The following is an 18253-nucleotide window of genomic DNA, read 5'->3' as shown; positions in this document are numbered from 1 at the left end:
AGAAAGGAGGTGCAAGGCTTACTGTTAAAAGGGAGATCTTGGGATCCCTGGGTGGCGCAGCGGTTTGGCGCCTGCCTTTGGCCCAGGGCGCGATCCTGGAGACCCGGGATCGAATCCCACGTCGGGCTCCCGGTGCATGGAGCCTGCTTCTGTCTCTGCCTCTCTCTCTCTCTCTGTGACTATCATAAATAAATAAAAAAAAAAAATTAAAAAAAAATTAAAAAAAAAATAAAAAAATAAAATAAGTCTCTCATTTAATAACTCAAATACACTTTTCTTGCTGATTGGTTCCACCACCACCCTCACCACAGACTAACCGTAGAGAGAAAAAATGGCAAGAAAAGCAAGCAGAGAATAGAACATGAATCTCTGGCCCTCGCAGAGAGTTTGTAAACAACCTAATATTCTTTCATTCCATTCTTCTTCTTCTTTTTTTTTTTTTTTTTTACACTAGTCAGAAAGGATTCTGTGGTTGGCAAGCGACAACCATGACTGACACACACCCTCCGTGAGATCCCAGAATATATGTAGGTCTGGCCACTCAGAGCATAGTGGGACCCGTTGGATAGGCACGTGGAAGCGTTTCATATACTTGCTTCTCTTTTTTTCCTCCCCAATAAGGAGAATGAAGAAGGCAAGTCCATTGAAGCTCTACCTTTCCAGACATCATTCAAGGGAATCTTTTTGTGTTTACAAGCATTTAAACCTCAGCTACCACATTTAAGACGGTACCCAAAGTCTGGCACTATGATTGAGTGTTGTTTTTATAGCCATGATATGTTAATGCTTGTGCCATGGAGCAAAATATTTATATAGTGAGTCTTGTTCATGGCTTTTGTACTAGAAGGAATGTTGCACTTACTTCTTTAAGTGCCATCTTAAAATGGTGGTAAAGGGAATTACAGAGTATTTTAAACAAACATTTTTGCTTTACATTTTCACGGGGGCAAACATATGCATTAGTATGTTTTAAAGGAGCAAACACCAAAGACACTATCGCATTAGAGATCCTTTTCATCTTAGATCAGCAAAACATTGCTCTGACTTATGTGGCTTTAACTCAAGTACTCAAGGGTGTTCTTACAGAATGAGGAGTGTATAAGTTGACGTGGGGCAACTTGTGTGATTACTACCACCAGCTCCTAAATTTATAGAACTTCACTTAAAGCTAACTGGTGTACACATGTGATGACTCCTAAAACACCACAGAAAAATAATTTGTATCTCATAAACTATTTTCTCTGTTTCTATCAAACTATCACTAGCATTATTGGCCATAGTTTCACTCTTTCCCCCACTCAAAGAGATCTCCCTCGAACCAATCTTCTAAGAGATCAGTCCTGTCCACATCCCCTCTACAGAGCTGGTGAAGCACAAGCAATTGACTGTTGGGTGGGCAGCACCACCAGCACACTCAGGTTGGGCTATGGCGGGGGCGGGGGGGGGGGTGAGAAACTTCAGTTAGGACTTTTTAATTTTTTTTTTTTATTTTTCTTAATTTGAAACATGAAACAAAGCAAGAAATAGGAACTTTATGATGGATAATGGAACAGAGCTCATGAAAATGGAGAGAGGCATGGAATAGCTGCATCAAACCACGTTTAAGGAAAAGAAGCTGAAAAGCCATTTGAGAAAAGAGAATGATGGAATATCCACCAGGAGGGCAGTGATGGGAGAGGTCATATGTCCCCTGAGAGACGGAAAGTCTCTTTTCCATGTTAAGTCCCCGTGATTCCATGCTGACATTAAATATCTTCCCCAAATATCTGTGAGATCATATGGCTAAAGAACTCTGCTCTTCCCTTGAGCTAACCTGAATCTGTTTCTTTTCTTTCCTTTTCTTTTCTTTTTTTTTTTTCTTGCTGACAGTATAGCTCTGAATAAAATACCATCCATAACATAAACATAGAGTTTAAAATTTTTGCAAAGCTCTAGGCAAACAAAATACTACATGCTCTCTCTGTGGATCAGAAGCAAACCCTGAACCCTTGCAAGTAATTTATGAAAGACAATGTCTCAGGAGAAGATAGTCCAGGCTAGAGGGAAGCAGACTGGGGAAGAGGAAAGAGTGAGGCCAAGTGCAACCGTAGATGAAGTCCCAGATTTAGCCCGCTCTCAGGGGGAGTGGTAGAAGGGAAAGTCCGTCTTAGAGGTTATTCTCTGCCTCAGAGGAGAGCAGCTGGGCTTTGTTAGGTTTATCCCAGTCAGCCACCGGTTACAGTGTGTGTGTGTGTGTGTGTGTGTGTGTGTGTGTGTCCTTGGGACATGGAGAGACTTCACTGTTCTGCCTTTCCAAATGTGTGAGGCACTTTAGTGGTCAAGCTCAAACCTCCCAGCATGACAAATGCTCGCCTTTGGCAGTGAAACAGGAAGCTGGAGTTTGGGTGCACAAAACTAGGGAAAAGGACTGAGGGATTCTAGGTGAGGTGTCATGAGTAGAACTGTTTCCCAACCGCAACCAAGTACCAGACAAGAGTCTCAAAACTGGAATGACCTCTACCGTGGTTTAAAAAAAAAAAAAAAAAAGATATGTTAAAAAAAAAAGATATATCTACAATTGTTGCTAATCCTTCTTTCAAGAAACACATTTTAATTCCTCTCACCTGAGTATAGGCTGGAACTGGTGGCTCTTTTCCAACAAATACAGTAGAAGTGATTGTTTGTGAATTGGAGATGAGGGCATAAAAGGCAAAAATGACTTCCTGCATCCTCTCTCTCTCTTGCTCTCTCTTTTTCTCTCTCAGATGATCTGTTGTGAGGAAGCCAGCTATCCTGTCATAATCAAGAGAGGCCCACATGGTGAGGACCGGAGGGCTTCTGCCAACAGCCGTGAGAATGGGCTTGGAAGTGAATCCTCTGGGCCTGCTTACTTGAGATGATGCAGCTGGAGCCTATATCCTGGCTGAAATCTTATGAGGAGACCCTAAACCAAAGCTACCCAACGGAGCCTCCCCTGGATTCCTGCCCCCCCCAGAAACCTATTGAAATAAAAAAATGCTAATTGTTTTAAGATACCAAGTGTTGGGATCCCTGGGTGGCGCAGCGGTTTGGCGCCTGCCTTTGGCCCGGGGCGCGATCCTGGAGACCCGGGATCGAATCCCACGTCGGGCTCCCGGTGCATGGAGCCTGCTTCTCCCTCTGCCTGTGTCTCTGCCTCTCTCTCTATCTCTCTGTGACTATCATAAATAAAATAAAATTAAAAAAAAAAAAAAAAAAAAAAAAGATACCAAGTGTTAACGGTGACCCGTCACATTGGAATAGATAATTAATACAACCACTCAGTCTCCTGTTGATAGACCTGGCTTTTCTTACATGAAAAGTGCTAGATCATTTATTTTCAAACAGAATGTAGCAGAAGTGCAAGACTAGACTGACACCTCAAAAATACAACTGAGTCTCACTCTCCGTGTAACTGACAGTCAGGAACCAATTCCTTCTCCACCCCAAAACCATTAGAACTTAAGGACTTGCAGGAAGAGAATAGAAAGCACAAGGCAACAGAGTTAGCTCCCAAACATGTGGAAAATGAGAAGCAACAATACTTATAGCCCCGTAAGGATTGGCCAGTGTGGTGGAGAGATAGCTGAGCTAGAGGTTAGGATGTCTGTCAGGTAGAGTCCTGCTTTGAAAGTCAGTAATAACGGTCTGCCAAGTTTTTCTGTCCCTCAGTGGCTTCATCTAACACAGTGAGAATAAGAAGATCAGTTGACTGGGTGGTCGCGAGGATGAGATGGGTCAGTGATTCTCATGGGAGGCGGAGGGCATTTGGCAAATGTGTGGGGGCAGCTTTTGTTGTCAACATGATTAGTGGAGCACTGCTGACATTTAGTGAGGAGAGCCAGGGATGAGAGCTGTCTGGTGGTGTGAGGGACAGAGCAGTCCTGCAGGGCGCCACAACTGCTCAGATGCCGCAAACTTTCCAATATCCTGCCCCTCATTTTAGAGGGAAAGCCAGCTTATAATTATCTGGTCTTAGAGCATTTTACAGTTTGTAGATAATTGCCAAGTTTTTTTTTAACTGATTTATGAAATAAATTTTTCGGGAAAACAGCTATCACCAAATATATATACATATATATGTGTGCATGTATATGTATGTATATGGATGCACATATATACATGCACATATATATGTGCATGTATGTATTATATATATACATATGTCTGTATATAAATATACATAATTTTCCAAGGCTTGTTTAGCATTTTGTAAGTCATGCCCTTGGGAACACTACTCTAGATATGCGCATAGCGGATAAATCACACTTTGCCTACATTTGCAGCGGCACAATCATAGTGATTCTAACCACAGGTACAATTATTGGACTACTTCATTATGTTTGCCCGAGTTAGAACCTTTGTCCACTTAATCCACATTTCCACAAACCTAATATATGCATAAACATATACATATTGTCACATATATTATTATGCATTTTAAAATTTCTGTTTTGTATATTAGGATTTTATATTAATTCCTTTAAAACTTATTCCTTTAGATACATCGTATTATCTCTGTGCTTTATTTTAGGAGTATAAAGAGAATGTTGTAAGTTATTTATATTCAAAAACAAGCACTGTATCTACTTATAATTGAGAAACATTAATTGTGGGAAAGAAATATTTGAAAAAGAAGAAAGAGCTATGCAAAAGAAGTTAGTCTAAGTCTATAAACCATTATCTTCAGTTCCTAAATCCAAAATGTCTGAAGCCCAGAAGCCGTTTTAAATTCATTTGACCATAAAACCTGACTTGAACTTAGCTTAATGGGTAAACACACATAACCTGAACTGACATATTATTTTAGTATGTATGCATTTATACTTAATTATACATTTTGCTCCTAAAATCTTAACATGCTTGATTCTCCTAAAATCTTAACATGCTCCCCAGAGGCCAGTGAGGATTTTTTTGAAAGATTTTATTTATTTATTCATGAGAGACACACACACACAGAGGCAGAGACACAGGCTCTCCCTCTGGGGAGCCTGAGCAGGACTCAATCCCAAGACCCAGGGATCACACTCCAAGCCAAAGGCAGATGCTCAACCACTGAACCACCTGGGCATCCCCAGTGAGGACATTTTGCAATATCCAGAATATGTTCCATCATTTTACCTCCCTAACATCCAAAATATTCTGTATTTAAAAACTATTGGGCTCAAAGTATTTCTAAAAATATATTGTAGACTTGCACCAGAGTAAGGTGCTAAGGTACTACTAGTTGAGCACCAGACTTGAGAAGGAAGAACAGAGCCAGAGGTATCAGAATCCTGGATTTTAAGTTATGTTACAAAGCTGTGGTAATCAAAGCATTATCGTACTGGCACAAGAATAGACACATAGATCAACAGAACAGAATAGAGAATCCAGAAATGAATCCATGTAATTTATGGTTGATTAATCTACGGCAAAGGATCTGAGAATATATCATGGGGAAAAGAGAGTCTCTTCGATTAATGGTGTGGGAAAACTGGATAGCTATGTGCAAAAGAATAAAGAATAAAACTGAACCAGTTTCTTACACCATACACAAAAATGATCTCAAAATGGATTAAGACCTACATGTGAGACCTGAAACCACAAAATTCCTAGACGAAAACATAGTAAGAACATAGTAAGTTCTTTGATGTCAACCATAGAAACATTTTTCTAGATATGTCTCCTCTGGCAAAGGGAACAAAAGCAAAATTAAACTATTGGGACTACATCAAAATAAAAAGCTTTTGCACAGCAAAGGAAACTATCAACAAAAGAAAAAGGCAGCCTATTGCAGGAAAAATATTTGCAAATGACTTCTTCAATAAGGGTTAATAACAAAATATATAAATAACTCATGCAACTCAACATCAACCCTCCCACCCCCAATAATCCAATCAAAAATGGGCAGAGGATCTGAATAGACATTTTCCCAAGGAAGATATACAGATGACCAAGAAACGCATAAAAAGATGCTCCATATCACTCAACATCAGGGAAATGCAAATCTAAACTGCAATGAGATATCACCTCACACCTGTCAAAATGTCTAGAATCAAAAATACAAATGTTGGTGAAGATGTAGAGACAAAGGAATCCTGTTACACTGGAGGAATGCAAATTGGTGCAGCCATTGTGGAAAACAGTGTGGAGTTTCCACAAAAATCAAAAATAGAATTACCACGTAATCTAGTAATTCCACTTTTGGGTATTCAGTCAGAGAAAATGAAAACACTAATTTGAAAAAAAATATATGCACCCCTTTGTTTATTGCAGTATTATTTGCAATAGTCAACCTACGTCCATTGATAGATGAATGGATAAAAAAGATGTGGTGTATATACATGGTGAAATATTACTCAGCCATAAAAAAGAATGAAATCTTGCCATTACCACAACATGGATGAATCTCGAGAGTATAATGTTATGTGAAATAAGTCCCTCAGAGACAAATACAACAGATTTCACTCATGTGGAATTTAGGAAATAAAACAAAGGAAAAAACAAAGCAAAGAAGAGACCAAAATTCTTAGAGAACAAACTGGTAGATGCCAGAGGGGAGGTCAATGGAGGTGATCAGTGAATTAGATAAAAAGAATGGAGAGTAAACTTAGCTTGATGAGCACTGAGAAATGTATAGAATTGCTGGGAAAAAAGAAAAAAAAAACACCTAAACCTCAAAGTATGATTTCAGGGTGTTTTTTTTGTATTGTTTTAATATTTACTAACTGTTATGTTTCAGGCCCTAGGGTTTGCATCCTGGGAATAAGACCAAGTAATTCTTTTTATGAAACTTTTAATCTAGTAAGGGATACATCCAGAAAACAACTGATTGTCATGGAATGTATTAAAGGGAAAATGGGGTCACAAAAATCATTCTCTGTTGCCTCATAGAAGAGTGAAAGATCAGGCAAGTTAAAACGCACAATTATCACCTAGAAATATTTATACTGCTTTTCTTTTCTGCTTGACTCTTTCTTATTTTTGGAAATATAAGCCTTTTTGACATTTTCTTTTATGTACCCTAAATTCTCTGTCCTGGGAATATCTATGTTTCAATATCAGAAAGTAATAAGATATAATGTTTAAAGCGGTGATTTTTCAAATGAGTTGGGCAAGTATAAAGGTTCTCAAGGAAGCCAAGCATTAAGCATTGCAAGCCTGGTAGTATTACTAATTTCTGGGTTTTTAGCCTCTCATATCTCCCTCATCCCTTCTGTGAACCACAGCTAGGCTTTCTCTACCCATTCAGTAGTCTTACAACTATATCTTAGATCGCTCAAGGGCTCATCATCCTGTACAGTCTTCTCCCCTCTCAACAAATATACTTGTACCTATATCTCATAAGCCATCAGGCCTCATTTCTCTCTTCAAATCACCCATTTGGCTTGGCTTTTTTTAAATTAATTTATTTGTCTATTCATTAGAGACACTGAGACGGGGCAGAGACATAGGCAGAGAGAGAAGCAGACTCTCCACAGAGACCCCAAGCAGGACTGGATCCCGGGACTCCGGGATCACGCCCTGAGCTGAAGGCACACTCAACCACTGAGCCACCCAGGTATCCCTTGGCTTGTCTTCTGAATGACATGACCACAGGGTTTTATGGCTACTTGAATACAACTGATTATACCCTAATATTAGATAAATCCCTCTTTAAAAATCCTAAAATGAAGACTCAGTTATGTCAGACTTTCACCATCCCATCATCCACGGAGAGGTGCAGATAGAGGCAGATAGCTTGTGCTGTGCATAATTTAAAAGGTTATAAGAGCTAGTACAGGGTGGTTTAGCGCCTGCATTTGGCCCAGGGCGCGATCCTGGAGACCCGGGATTGAATCCCACGTGGGGCTCCCGGTGCATGGAGCCTGCTTCTCCCTCTGCCTGGGTCTCTGCCTCTCTCTCTCTGTGTGTGTGACTATCATAAATAAATTAAAACAAATTAAAAAAAAGAAATGAAAAAAAGAGCTAGTACACAGAACATATTATTTAGAATAATGTTTTTACCCATTTTCTCTTTAGCACAGACTATTTTATAAATTTTGTCATTTGTTAGTATAATATTTTCTTAGAGTACTTCAAAAAACTATCATTTACAAATTACTAGCAGATTTAATCTATTGTGAAACAACTTGTGCTATATATATACATATATATTTTTAGTATATTTGATATAGCTTTTATCTTTGGCAACTATTCATAAAATATTTGTTTTAAAAACACTTAAATAAAAAATAAAAATAATAAATAAATTAAATAAATAAATAAATAAATAAAAACACTTAAATATACTGGCATTTTTCAAGCCTCTAGTTTCTTTAGCTTTGAACTGTCCAATTTATGTGACCTTTGGCTAGCTTTTGAAAATATGCTCTCAACACTTAGTTCACCACTGAGTTCCAATTTGTGATACACAGAGGGAACTCTAGTAGGAGTCCATTTATATGACAGATAGAAACATGTCCTTTTTCTTTCACCGAATATCACTTTAAGAACCTAATAGGGGGAATGTAGCTTTCACAATATCTTCAGAGCCTCAAAAACTCAGCTAACTCTATTGAAAATTAGAAGACTGTAGATAGCTGATTTCCCCAACTTTACTCAAATGCACAGAGTCAACTTTGTATATTTCATGTATTCAGTGTACATTGCTAGCTTTTAAAAGTGTGTATTTTTAGTGTGATTTTAGATCAACTGTAATTAACCTCTTTTTAAATCGAACATTTTTTAAAATGTTTATTTTATAATCTTCTATTGAAGTAAAGTCAATAACTAGAGATAGTGCATTAACATATCCAAGATAATTGAGAAACAAACAGATTTATATATGCCACATCCCTCAAGAATCAACTATATTTTGAAATAACTTTTGCCAAGAAAATTTTTTTAAAACTCCACATTCCCTCCGTAATTAATGAAGTTAGTTATGTCCACTCTTCTCCAATTTGGGCCTGTGTGCAATCACAATGGATTTAAAAAAGACTCTTTCTATAATCAAGCACTTTATAGTATCAGACCTAAGGCATCTTTATGAATAAAGCATGCATGAGCAACAATGTTGGGAATTACGTGTGGTCAATATGAAGTCTTTGTAGCACTACGAGAAAGGTTCTTCCTCAGCCGTGAACTGGTGAGGTGAATAATTCAAGTAAGAATTGACATTGCTGGAGGCCAAAATGCTGAAATATCTCTTGATTAGAATTATAAGAACATGAGAGATTTTTGGAGAGAGAATAAAGGTCATTTGGTCCATCAAGGCATAGCCTTTTTAGTACTCCATTTCCCCAAGGATGGCATCTAATTTCTTGAATGACATCCCTGTTTTTGCCTCAACAACTTTGCCACAGGCTCTTCTAAGCATTAATTATTCTCCACATGAAAAGGTACTTTCTGAAATATGTGGTGAATTTATTTTTTAATTTCCATTTATGTCTTTTTGTCCTATAATCTGTATTAAAATGGAAATAATAATTTGGATTGACATTATCTGTGGCAGTTAAGACTTTATATGCTTCAAATCAGACAGCTCCAACTCTGTCCTTAATATTATATGCCCAGATTTATGGTCCTAACAACAAGCACTGCATAGCAAACAGTGGTAGGGGTCCCAGTGAGAACATTTAATACTTTGAAAATTCATAATCTCTCAAGTATATATCTTTTCTTTGTAAAATAGAGATGGGTACTTACTAAAAATAACTGAAAAATAAATGAATTAATCGGTGTATTCCCTACCACTTGCATATATACATATATATATACATGTATTTTTATATACACATTTTTTACCCAAGATCAAATAATTATTTCATATTTGACTAAATATTTACAAAATATAAAACATAATCACAACTTACACAAATTTAGAAATATGCATGTAAAATACATAGTATTTTCAAGTTAACTGAAAGCAAAAAGAAATGCTATTATTCTGTAGACACAAAGAAATCTGAAAACTTTTTTTCTAAATAGCAACTAACACCCTTTTATTTTTTGTTTTTTGAAATGTTAGGAAGGGGAAATAATTACTTTTACAATACACGTCTCCCTTTTATAACATTAACTAAATTTTAGAAGATCAATTATTCTGTTGCAATGACACTAGTTAACATCTTACTTAGGCCAAATGTAATGAAATCTCCATGACAAAGACGGATCCAGAGTGAGTGGTAATCCAGGAGAGCCAGATAGTTAAACCAATCATTGCTTGACATTATGCTGACCACAGTGATTGGTTCTAGTTGATCCATTTAGATCAATGTTCCAAAGTTTGTTCTGAATTGTGAAAAACAATTATTTGTCTTCCCTTACATATGAAGGAGGAAATACGTGGCTTCAACTGGTGTCAGCAAATTGCCAATTATAATATAATCTAAGACATGTGCAAATGTGAAATAGAGCCCTCCCAAAGTGGGAACTGAAGCCCTGGAGACCAATCGAAATTTCCATTTTTCAGTTACAGGCCAGAGAAATTTGTTTAAACTCTTTTAGTTTAGGTGTCATTAACTGCAAATGAAAGCATTCAAGCTGGTAATCTAAATTTCATTTTTAAATTAAAATATATCATTTTTGTGTTTATATAATGTTTATGTGCTTCACATCTGTGTGAGTCTAGATATTCATAGTTATGTCATAAACTATTTTTAAGGATCATGATAAAATTATGAATAATTAAGATACTCCAATGGCAACAGTTTAAAGGTAGGCAACACACACACGCACACACACACACACACATAGATATATGCTGGAAAAGAGGTAGATGAAAAAAAAAAAAGAGGTAGATGGACTAAGGAGCCTATGAACATGGTCTACTGGCTGGTCCTGGCAGCATACCTACCTCAACAGTAGCTAGTAGAAACATCAAATCTAATTTAAACTACCCCCCCCCTCGCTTTTTCAGTTATTACAGTATGGTCAATACCAGCACAGTTACCCAAAATAAAATTATCCACGGGATTGACCATTCTTTACAATATCCTGAAATAGAATGTCAGTTTAGACTTCTCACTTACATGTTACTTCTGAAAAAAAAGGACAGAGGTGAAGAAAAATATTCTTTTACTATTATTATTGCTTTCAGGGCCCTTGTCATTAGTTTTTATTGTCACAAAAGTAGAAGAAAGTTTCATATGATCATGAGAGATAGTTTAATCACAAAGGAAGAGGAAAGTTATGACAAGAGAAGTCTTTTTCTTTTATCACAAGAGCAGCAGGAGTCTCCCTTTATCCTGAGAAAAGGGAATCTCTTTTCCCATTTCTCTTTTTGAAACACCTTTTGGAATAGAGGATCATAAATTTTAGGAAGGAAGAATTGATTCTGAGACAATTTAGAATTTTTAGGCTTATTTTCTAATTTGAAAAAGTTGTTTAACTTCTAAGATTGCTTTTTCAACTATAAAAATCATCCTAATGTATTAAACCCTAATGGCCAAGGAATTAGAAAAATTAAAATAGAAAAATATAGTGATTCATAAATTTGTTTATTCATTCCTGTGATTCCTTGAGTGCTGCAGAACATTCTATGGGCACTTGGTTACTGGAGATAAGACAATATAAAATTAAAGTATGCAATATGTGCAATGTAAGACAATGTGAAACTTTAGAGTAAGAAGAACTCTTGTAATTTAGTCAACAGTCATTAGATTGAAATGACAAGTGAAATTGACTTTTTAGTGGGTAAACTATACATTTCTTATCACACTATGTACACACTGTTCAAACTATCCCACTTCTGATTAATTTTATATTACCCATCAATTATGACTTTATTTGTAGTTAACAAAAAATGGTAAGTAGTAATAGGACTGCTTGAGGACATTCTCAAACTTATATATTCCTTTTTATGACAAATTATACTATTTTTCTAAATCATTTTAGTAATAGAAAAACTGAATTCAATACATTTTCACCATGCCAACTATTCAAATACACAGTTGAATTGATCTTGCATTTTCAAAATAGTTTAAATAAATTTTTGCTATAGTAATGAAGCATAGAGTAGAAATAAACATGCACACTTCTAAAGATTTAAATATTACATATATTATTCAGCCATTTTTCAATGGCTAGCAATTTCATATAGTTAATAAACACCTATTAGCTATATTAACATAGTTAATAGAAAGACTTTTATTTTGCTAATATGTTTGGAAAAGCCAAAAGTCATGAGTATGATTAGAAAATTATATGAATCCTTGCTTTTAATAATTCAATCTAAACAACTGATTTATATTATTTGAAGTAAATGAAGATATGCTTGCCCTTTAGGTGTTAATTATTTCAGCAAAACTATAAATTCTTGATTTACAATGAAGCGTAAAGATTACTGTTCTAACATGAGCTTCATGCTTACCACATACCACAGTTACTCGAATAAATGACACCAGATTTCTTTTTTTTTATTTTTTTATTTTTTATTTTTTTGACACCAGATTTCTAAAGCAAATAATTCCCTGTGAGTAAATTGCACTTTGGCTTGACACTGCCTCCCACAGAAGCGGGTATATCTCTTGCCAGTCTCTTCCTTCCCCATGATCTATCCGTTTTCAACAAACACATTTAACAGCTGTGGATACAAACAAGGCACATTTGGCAAAAGTAGGAACCAGATGCCAAAATCTGAATGTATGTTCTATTCAAAGCATCCGGCCCTGTTGCTAAGTACTTGGTGTCACCACTGTTGGCTCCCTCTCTTAATCATCTACTGGCAGGCAACAGAGGCGCATCTGGGGATATTGTCGAGGTGATGTAGCTGTGCTCTGGCCACCTTGTGAGTTGCAACCATTTTGAGGTAGCTTCCTATTTCTAAGAATGTTTTGAAAAAACTATTATGAAATATGTTATACATTATGACATATATTTATATTTTTATACTATATGAAATACACACACACACACACACACACACATACTGTTATGAAACACTAAAAGAGCTCATTGAAAATAAAATTCCCAAATTTAAGACTTTCAAATTTCTGCCTGGGAGCAAGACACTGTTATCTGAAATAGTTAAAACACATCCTTACAAAGTATGTGTGAACAAATTTAAAGTACAAATTAATAGTGAAATCTGCATGATAAATGACTTTAGCTACCTAGGCAGAGGATTTGTTGTAGCTCAGATTCTCTTATGCCTGAGGCTAGCTTGCATGTGTGGAGTTTATTTGGAATTTGAGCCCAGAGAGCAGAAGGGAGGAACAAAGTAGTGAGGTGAGGTGGGAAGGGGCAGGTAGTTAAATAGGGAAGTAGGAAATCCAACAGTAAGGTAGGCATCTCTTCATTTTTGCTGGATCCCATGGTACACACTCTGGGGACGCTCCTGAAATATTTTTTTCAGAGATACATATCTGAGGGAGGAAAAGGGGAAACATTGATTTTTATTCCCCCATCTGAGAATTATTTCCTGCTTTCCTGTGCCACTTAGAAATTTTGGAGTTGTGCATGTGAGAATGTTGACTAGATTACTGTGGTCTCCTCATTGTGTGTAAGAGAAGAAAGGAGTATTTCACATGGCACGAGCTCGTGTCAAGGCATTGTTAAATTACACCCAAAGTTGCTGGATTCTGGAATCTAAGGTGGAACTTATGAGATTTGAGTTGGTAAATAAGCAGTAACAAATACACAGCTACTATTTCCGAAGCTTTCTACATACATTGTCACATTAATGTTCACAATAACTCTAAAATTAGATATTCTTATCATTATGCTTCTATTTTATAGTTGAAACTAAGGATGTAGAAAAGTAAGGCAGTTTTCCCAGGATCATTCAGATAGAGAGGCCCAAAACTAGAATTTGACCTTTTTCTGGATGCTGTACAAGATTCAGTCCCTGTTAACAGAGGCTCTTATCTACCAGTGACTTAAAGATCTGTTCCTCAGCACAGATGAAATGCTTTGTTCATTCCAGGTGATAGAAGGTCTGCCAGAGTTGCTACACTTGAAAATTAGTCCCTAATGTTGACTCCCTAATGCTCGTGCCTCATTCTCATCTATCACCCCTGCTCAGTTGACCTTCATTTTTTTAAACAAGATTTTATTTATTTTTTGAGAGAGAGAGAGAGAGCAGGGAGAGGGGCAGAAGGAGAGGGAGAGAATTCCAGGCAGACTGTACTGAGTGCAGAGCCTAGGCAGGGCTTGACTTTCCCAGGACTCTGAGGTCATGACCTGAGCCAAAAGTAAGAGTCAGACACTTACCCAACTGAGTCATCCAGGTGCCCATTAGGTGACCTTCCTATAGTGTCTCCTAGTTCCTCCCTCTGCCCCTATGCCCTGACCCATTCACATAGTCAATTTCTTAGGGTTCTCAAAAAAGAATTGATAAATAAATCATAGCAAAACCTAACCAAACAGATTAAATATTTTTTTTTCATTCAACAGTATTGAAATAACCAGTTATTCTTCAAAGGAATTATGGGTGCTGTTCAGTCACTGGAAAAGGAACACTGAAGAAAAATAGACCAAGAAAAGGAACGAAATCATCTATATTACAACCTACCATCATTTTATGTGTAGAAGAATAACCAATTTCTACAAACTATCCCTTTATGGTTTGGTTAAATTTAAGGTCAGAAGCAAGAAAATAATATGAGTGAATTAAATGTGCATTGGTTAACATAGATAATTTAAAATAAAATGCAGATATACACAGAAGTATATGGAAGACAACAGTTATTTTGAGTCTTACCTAGAGGAAAAAGAGTTTGCATTTCATAGGCAGAAGTGAAATCAATCTAAGTCCTCAAAGAGGAGTATGGGAGTATATAGCATTTGAAAAAGAAAATCTTTGGGCAGCCCTGGTGGTCCAGCGGTTTAGCCCTGCCTTAAGCCCAGGGCATGATTCTGGAGACCTGGGATTGAGTCCCACATCAGGCTCCCTGCATGGAGCCTGCTTCTCCCTCTGCCTGTGTCTCTGCCTCTCTCTCTCTCTCTCTCTCTCTCTCTGTGTGTGTGTGTGTGTGTCTCATGAATAAATAAATAAAATCTTAAAAAAAAAAGAAAAGAAAATCCTAATAGCTATGTTAAGGTCTGGTGTGAATCGAAAAATCAAATTACTAAAATAAAAGAAATAAAATAGCTGATTTCTATAAAGTGAAATATGAGTTGATAAGGGATCCAGATTTATTAAGGACAAAATTATCAAGATTTATTGATGGGAAAAGTTATGAAATACATGTATATATGTGACTCTAAGTCACATATTAGAGCATCAAGATTTACTTAGAGTGATAGAGACATTAGATAGGACTGACAATTTCTAGGAAAATACATGATGGATGCTACTTTATTAAGAGAAAGAAAAAAGAGACTAGAAATGGCTGATCCCGGTAGAAAAATAAATGTAAAAAGAGTTTTATTTTTTTTATTTTCATTTTCATTTTTTTTATAAAAAGAGTTTTATATAGAATGTTGATCATACTACAAGCCTTCAAATGTTTTTCTAGTTAACAATTAAAGGGGAAAAGGTAGTAATGAATGAGACATAAGGTTGCCAGAAATTGAATAGAGGAATCGGGGACATTATCAATATAGAAAAAATAGTGGTGTTGGCATCCAGTCCTGCCAAAAATCTCCCCAAAGTATGGAAAAAAATCCTTAGTGTGAAGTAATTTATATCATAGAATGATTCCAGTGACAAAGAAAGAGCACCAAAATTTAAGAGATGAGGCAGGCATATAGACAAATGCAATAGAATGCTATATCAAGTTAATCTTACCTTAACCAGGAAATATGATTCATCTTTAAATCTCTCAGAGTTCATTGTAGTGATAGTTGAATACAGAAAATTATTAGGTAGAGTAAAATGTTTTTACTGAAACATTATAAAGTGAGCAAAATAAATGAAATATCTACTGTACTTCTAAAGGATGACCATGAAATTTTAATGCACTATAAGATTAATAATATAGCTCAATAAGATTGATATATTAAAATATATAATCTATTACTACTTAAGGAATTATAGTAGTATTTTTTTAAATTTTATTTATTTATTCATGACAGACAGAGAGAGAAGCAGAGACATTGGCAGAAGGAGAAGTATGCTCCCGATGAGGAGCCCGATGTGGGATGCAATCCCAGAACCCCGGGATCACAGCCTAAGCCAGAGGCAGACATCTAACCACTGAGATACCCAGGTGCCCCAAGGAATTTTAGTAGTTTGTCAGATAAACATGCAAGTCCTTTAGTTGTAGACTTCAAAATTTTAACTTCTACACCAATGAATATAAGATACATAATTATGTACGTAGTCCATTTTGCTAAGTAACATGACTACATGCATTTGAATAGAATTTTATCTAGTGAAAGAACTAACAGCATGACAGCTATTCACTGCCTCCTATGAATTGGAAAAACGGTATTGATGGTCTAAGACATGCATTTTTATTGTTGTTCAGTCAGAACTTGAAATATACTAAGAATTCCAGGACTCTGAGAAGTATTATGAGAAGGCAGAATATATTATTTTAACATTTGAAGCAACTAATAAAAATGTCTATTCTAAACTGACATTCAAGTTTATTAATATATTAATAAGGGCAGCAATATGTTGTCATTTTTTCCTTACAGTCATGAGGAATTATTTCAAATATGAAGCTACATATTATTGATTGAGAAACTTAATATATAAAAATTAAAGATGTCACATGTAAAAAATAAGATGTTCATCAGTTAAACCCAAAATCTCTTTAATATGGTTAAAATTTTATTTTACTAATCATGTATGTAATATGCTTAAGAAGCATGGCGTTCAGAACTATATATGTTAAATACTTCACTTAAGAATTTTATTATGAGGGCAGCCCTGGTGGCTCAGCGGTTTAGTGCCGCCTTCAGCCCAAGGCATGATCCTGGAGACCCGGGATCAAGTCCCACGTCGGGCTCCCCGCATGGAGCCTGCTGCTCCCTCTGCCTATGTCTCTGCATCAATCTCTCTATTATGTCTCCCATGAATATTATGTATTTTAATGATAAAGTTATAGGTGGTTGCAAGCAATATTTTTGCATTTTAAAATTGAAAACTTTTACTTTACGAATACTAAATGGCCAAGAACTAAACATGAAGAGATGAAAAAAAGAGCAGCAGATGGGGAGGATGTGAAGCCAACCATACTTAAGAAGCCGAAACCAATTAGAAAGGTATCACTGAAAGCTATTCTACACAGCCGACCTAAAATGGAGAGCAAGTATAATAATAAAATGCCATGGTTGATAGCTCCTAAGGCCTGTGGAATGTCAAGAAGCAGTACGAGTGTAATGTTAGCACCTTAATAAGCAATTTATGAGTAATTCAATGCAAGACTGTTTCTGTTTTTGGAAATGAAAATAATTGATCGAAACGAGAAGAGTCAAATCGAAATGAAAATAATCGAATCGAAACGAAAATAATCGAATTGAAAAGAAACAAATTGAATTGAATCGAATAATATCAAATTGAATCGAAAATAATCAAATCGAATTGAAAAAAAATCGAAATGAAAATAATCAAATAGAAACAAAAATAATCGAATCGAAATGACAAAAGTCAAATCGAAATGAAAATAATCGAATCAAAACGAAAATAATCGAATCGAAAAGAAACAAATTGAATTGAATCGAAAAAAATCAAATCGAATCGAAATTAACCAAATTGAAACGAGAGAAATCAAATCGAATCGAAAATAATCGAATCGAATCAAAAATACACAAATCGAAATGAAAATAATCGAATCGAATTGAAAAAATTCCAATCGAAAGAAACGAATTGAATCGATTCGAAAAAATCAAATAGAATAGAAAATAAACAAATAGAAAGGAAAATAATCAATCGAAATGAAAATAAATGAATCGAAATGAAAAAAAATCAAGTAGAAGTGAAAAAAATCGAAACGAATCGAAAATAATCAAATCGTATCAAAAATAATCAAATCGAATCGAAAATAATCAAATAGAAACGAAAATAATCGAATCGAATCGAAAATAATCAAATCGAAATGAAAATAATCGAATAGAATCAAAAATACTCGAATCGAAACAAAAATAATCTAATAGAAATGAAAATAATGAATCGAAACGAGAAAGTCAAATCGAAACGATAATTGAATCGAAATGAAAATAATCGAATCCAAACGAAAAAAATCGAATCAAAACGAAAATAATCGAATTGAAAAGAAAAAAATCGAATCAAATAGCATCAAATCGAAAAAAATCGAGTCGAATCCAATTGAAAAAATAGAATCGAAACGAAAATAAACGAATCGAAACAATAATAATCGAATCGAAACGAAAATAAATG

General features: G+C 35.6%; 1 long non-coding RNA gene across 7 annotated transcripts in view; it reads right to left on the bottom strand.

Moving 5' to 3' along the window:
* Nucleotides 1-18253, bottom strand: part of LOC140596623 (uncharacterized) — a 74155-nt gene that overhangs the window by 17259 nt on the left and 38643 nt on the right. For 5 of the 7 annotated variants that reach the window (XR_011998514.1, XR_011998513.1, XR_011998518.1 and 2 more), the window contains one exon: nt 23-179. The exons of the other annotated variants lie outside the window; for them this stretch is intronic. This is a non-coding gene — a long non-coding RNA (uncharacterized lncRNA). The remainder of the gene's footprint in view (nt 1-22; nt 180-18253) is intronic. 7 annotated transcript variants of the gene reach the window in all.

This window comes from Vulpes vulpes, unplaced genomic scaffold, assembly GCF_048418805.1.
Source record: "Vulpes vulpes isolate BD-2025 unplaced genomic scaffold, VulVul3 Bu000000756, whole genome shotgun sequence".
NCBI lineage: Eukaryota > Metazoa > Chordata > Mammalia > Carnivora > Canidae > Vulpes > Vulpes vulpes.
Note: the sequence above shows the minus strand (reverse complement) of the source record. Positions and strands in the feature narration are given on the sequence as shown.